Below are 5,163 nucleotides of genomic sequence, written 5' to 3'. Positions count from 1 at the left end.
TCACGACGTGACGTTGTACGTTGCGTCTACTCCTAGGGCTCGCAAGTGACCTCGGCTGCGATCAGACACCGACAATGGACCTTTTTCACATACGCGTCGTATCCTAGCAGCTCTCCAAGGAACCATGTCATGCGCGCGTCAAAACAAATCCACGTGGACAGCACAAAGGACCAAAACCGGTCCAGAGTGGGGCCGACAAGGTCGCGCCATTCGTGCGGTCTCCCCACTGATTCCCACTTCTGTCATTATCTGCCGTTAAAGTCCCTCGATCGCAATCGAGGGACTTTATCTGCCGTCCCCATAGTGCGCCATCTAGTGAAGACGGAGATCATCCTCTCCGGCGCCTCAAGGTCATACGCATGCGCATAGGCCATTGTGAAAAAGGTCAATTGTTAAGGTGACGGCGGGCTCCTTTCGTGCGCGTTGTTCTGCCGAGGGACGCATGCGCATCAGAAACGGCTACCTTTCTTTTTCTTTCCTTTTTTTATTTTTTTTACAGAACATGGCGTCGGAAACATTGGTCATCTGATCAGTCTGCCGCCAGTCGATTCTTTTCGGTTGCACGGTGAATACACGCAGTGCAACGAAATCGGGAACTCACGTGTGGATTGAGGTCAGCACTCCTCCAAAAGGGAATGGGGACGTGCAGTGCGAGTGGAAGTTGCGATCGTTGAGCTAGTTCAATAAGTTGCAAACAGAAAGAACGCACTTTGTTTGTCTTGTTTTCCAGGAACGAATACGAGGTCCTGTTGCATCGCTTCGCGAAGAGCACGAACCGCCACACTGCGTATCGCCTCATGTGAGACGCTGGCACTTTTCGTTAGTTGGAGACGTGTATAATAAACAAAAACAATGACTGTAAGACACACGATCGCGTTACCATTATGAGCGCAATGTTTTATTGTTCGTTTGCACCTCTGTTTTATGCCTCAAACATAAACAAACAGAACATAATGAACCGCTGTCAACAAGGAGCATGCCGTGTCCGAAGCAGACGAATTTTCCGTAGCGAATGAGAGCACGTTTAACGTTTGACGTCACAGTCAATGGGGAGTGGCTTGTGGCTGGAGCGCGCGAGCCTCCTGCCACGGAAGCGATTTTATAAATCGAATTGCGCTGGAACAAAACATTGTTCAGCCGAAATATTTTACGAGAATGGTTTTTACACACTGCTTGACAAATTAAAAACGGTTTTCAGCCATTCAAATTTCCTTTCCATGCTCCTTTAAGTTTTTTAATGAAGCTCTTTTTCTTTTTTTTCGAGAAACAGGAAGAGCAGAATTGCTGGCAATCTTTTTTTATGTTCATTTTAAATATGAAATGAATCCTACATATCTGCACGCTTCAAATTATTATCCACAGAGGTAACATTTGCTGGAGTTTGAGGAACAAACAAGCTCAAGCAAATGTTACCTCTTTTTATAGTGCACCATTTCAAGTTTGCCATTACGGAGACACCTCGCTTGCACTATTCTAATTTCCTGATTATCTGCAAGGGCGTCGGAAGTCCTTCACGGCAGGGGGGCAAGTCCTAACCTAACCCAACCTAACCTGACCTAACGTGGAGGAGAGCACTACGGTGCATGGAGTTCTAGATTGAGAAGTGAGGCATATACAAAAATATGAGCCAAGAAGTGACTCGTCCGGGTAGTCCGATGACGGTGGAGGTTGTAATGCAGGTAGGGATCCATTTCGCGTTCTTGATAACGTTGGGGCGAAAAAGTTGGCATTACTGTAGCAGAAATTGAAATACTTGTTGATGGTGTCATTAAAGGCGGTAAGACAAATTTATAGAAGAAAGCGAGAGGTATCAGGCTTCTTTATTTTTTATTTTTGTTATCGTCAAAAGTACAATGATTTCGTCTGCAAATGGTCATTATTGCTGCACTATACAGGCTCTTTCGATTATTCTAGTCATGGCTCAGGCAAAAATAGCCAGATGTGCCCCACGAGTGATCAAACGTACCAGCGAACTCCTTGCCCCAGGATAAGAGCTTCCACCAAATGCTTCCCTGCGTTGACCAAAAACAAGGCAGTGTCATTTGCTGGAGAGCAAATCTGTGTTTTCTTGTATCGTCTACAAGGCTACTGTGTGGCGTGTCACTGCTCTCCGCGTAGGAGGCACGCACATGCAGTATCAAGTAGAATACTTGGAGATAGTAGCTAATTTCGTCTTCTACTGTTTAAACCGGTGTTCATTTTCATTCTGCAGTAACAGAGCTGAAAGGGAATCTGTCTCGTATCAGGGAATCTTATCTCGTGGCGGGACCCTCGGCCGAAAGTTCAGGGGAAGGGGTACGTTGAACTGTCATTGGCAGCTCGCATATGGCCGCGCCCATATGAATTCAGCTGTTCTCGTTGTGTGGAGCGTATACCAAATTGTTTGCAGTTCAGGGTACAGGTACCTAATGCGAGGGGAGAGCTTCGGCAGTCTTCCTGTTGGTTCGTAGGTGCATCAACGGAGATAGGCATAGCTTTCGTGATGGCTGTGTGCGCTTCCGCGACACAACGTCCCGTTCGCAGCAGTGTTCTTTCATAAGATAGGTGTCGTTGGATCGCCGAACTGTTCAACTTGCGAAACTGTGAAGAACGGAGCACGTGCTGGTCCCCTGCCGACGCTACGACTCTAGTCGGCGATCACTGAAGAACGCCCTCGCGAAACTTGACAACCGACCATTTCGTGTTGAGAAGGTACTGGGAGTTGGCCAAGGCAGCACCCGCAACCTGCGCTGTGTGCACTGATGTCCTACCTCAAGGACGTACCTACTGTATAATCTTTTAACTCATTCAGTGCTTCCACACGTCAATCATCCTGGAACAGCTGGTCGCACCAGTGCGACCTACGTTTTCATTTTTTCTTTCTATTTCTATTCTATTCTAGAGTCGTTTGCAGTGTTGAATGATTGATGTAGGCCATGACAACCACAGATCAATTTTGCAGAGTATGCACTGATGTATTTTGCGAACAAGAAGAACCTCAATATATTCCCTCGTAATTTTGGTCCGACAATAATTAATCGAGTTGAGGGTGTCGGGTATTTAGGTGTGTACCTCTCTTCTGATTTCTTGTTCCCCTTTCCTTTCGAAAGGCGGCAGGTCGCTAATTTTGAGCCAGTCCTTTCGTTACGGCAAAGGACTGCCTATCGATAGGTGAGTAGGATGCTATCTTTCGCTGTCAACTTCGTCGTCGTCGCTCTTTCAAGATGGCGGCTTCTCACCAGTCATTCGTAGAGTGCCTGGACTTTATCGACTTTGCTTTCCGAGCTAGTGACTTATTATGCCGCCGAGATGACGACTGGAATGTTTCTCCGAACCGACGTCAGTTGCTGGATCGGGAAAACCCTATGGAGCTTTATTCGGACGTAGAGTTTCTGCAGCGATTCCGGTTCACGAAGAACGCCGTGCTCTCCATACTGAGCCAGCTGTCCCTCCCAGACGTTACGGACAACAGAGGTCACCCCCTGCCTCCAATGCTGAAACTGCTGGTGACTCTTCGGTTTTACGGTGCTGGGGCATTTCAGACCGTTATCGGTGATCTCGTCAATATATCGCAGCCAGCTACATCTAATGCAATTTGGGCAGCGACGAGGAGCATCGCTTCGGAGCTTTACCCAAAACACATGAAATTCCCTTCTGCGTCCGAAGCACCGTCAGTTATGGCTCGATTTCACTCCATCGCCGGATTTCAAAGGGTGACAGGCTGTATTGACTGCACTCACGTGCCCAAAAAAATAGCCCTGGAGGAAGTGACGCTGAGGTTTACAGAAATAGGAAAGGCGTGTTCTCCATCAACGTGCAGGTATGGTATGCATAAGACTACGTACCACAAACGTCCACAGTTTTGATAGGTGCTATCTTCCTACCTACACAAGCAATCACTTTCCCGGAACTTCAGTTTTTCGACATTGTTGCCAGCTGGCCGGGGTCAGTTCATGATAGCCACATATTTGAAAACAGCAGAGCACGAGTTCTGTATGAGGAAGGCAGGATTCCTGGCATTTTGCTCGGGGATCAAGGATACCCGTGTTCGCCGTTTCTGTTGACGCCACTCAGGAATCCCAGAACCCCACCAGAGAGGAGGTATAGATATTGACAGATTTTTAACGTATCATTCCTTCCTCGTGCCCCTTTACTGTCTGACGGTTACCTGTCATTCAGTCCGAAACAGTAGTCGTTCCTCTCGCCATTCCTTTCGCAGCGACGAAAAGATGGCCTACCGTTAGGTTGCTGGTGCGCGACCTTTCGCCTCCATTTACGCTCGAATTACCAGGCTCGTACAAAGGCCATATGGCAAATAGAAAAGAACAGAAAGAGAGGCGGACCTGTTGTCAGTCAAGCGCACTATTGTAGTATGTGCTTAACCTGTATTTCGAAGCGAACTAATCTCTTTTATCCACCCTCGGTAGGTATAACACGAGCCACATAAAAACACGCAACTCCGTGGAAAGAGCGTTCGGAGTTTGGAAAAGGAGGTTCCCGTGTCTCCGTATGAAGTTGCAAAACAAGATAGAGAGATCTGGTGCTATCGTCTGCGCTTGCGCAGCGCTCCACAACGTCGCCTGCGCGCTGAATGACCCGTGCCCGGATGATGGAACAGATGCATCGGAAGACGACTTCAGTGTTCCTGCCGATCGCGGAGATAGCCTCTTGGGAGCGCGGATACGACGTAGACTTATAGGGACCGATTTTTGTGGTGTGCGCCTGAGCAATCTGGATATTGCTTAATCACACCATGCTGACATAAAACTTTATTTTTGAACAGTGCATTTTATTTTGACTTTTTCACGTCTCATGAGCCGAATCACCACGGGCCAACTGCTGTTCGAGTTTTTTTCTGTTTCAATTGTAGCACCTTGGGCTTTTCCCTTTCGCATTTGACTTGCAGTCTATGCAAAATGCGCATGTTACGTATTTTCGTCTCATGCTCTTCTTGCATCAGTTTCATTTTCAAGACTTGCTCCTTTTCCTTTCGTGTGCTGTCCTCTTGCATGGCCTGCTTTCGAGCCTCCAATTCTGCAGGGAGAGCAGACTCAAGAACAGCGTTTCTGCCTCTATAAGGTCTCACTCTCCGCCCAGTCGACGTACCCTGAATAGCGCCTGTTGGCTGTACGACGTTGCTAGATGCGCGGTTTGATTGCGCAGGAGTCTGCGACGTCGAGGTGT

General features: G+C 47.9%; 1 pseudogene; it reads left to right on the top strand.

The window, feature by feature from the left end:
- The first annotated feature begins 3,212 nt into the window (after positions 1 to 3,212).
- Positions 3,213 to 4,758, top strand: LOC135383325 (putative nuclease HARBI1; annotated as a pseudogene).
- Positions 4,759 to 5,163: the final 405 nt, after the last annotated feature.

Source organism: Ornithodoros turicata, chromosome 2 (genome assembly GCF_037126465.1).
Source record: "Ornithodoros turicata isolate Travis chromosome 2, ASM3712646v1, whole genome shotgun sequence".
NCBI lineage: Eukaryota > Metazoa > Arthropoda > Arachnida > Ixodida > Argasidae > Ornithodoros > Ornithodoros turicata.
Note: the sequence above shows the minus strand (reverse complement) of the source record. Positions and strands in the feature narration are given on the sequence as shown.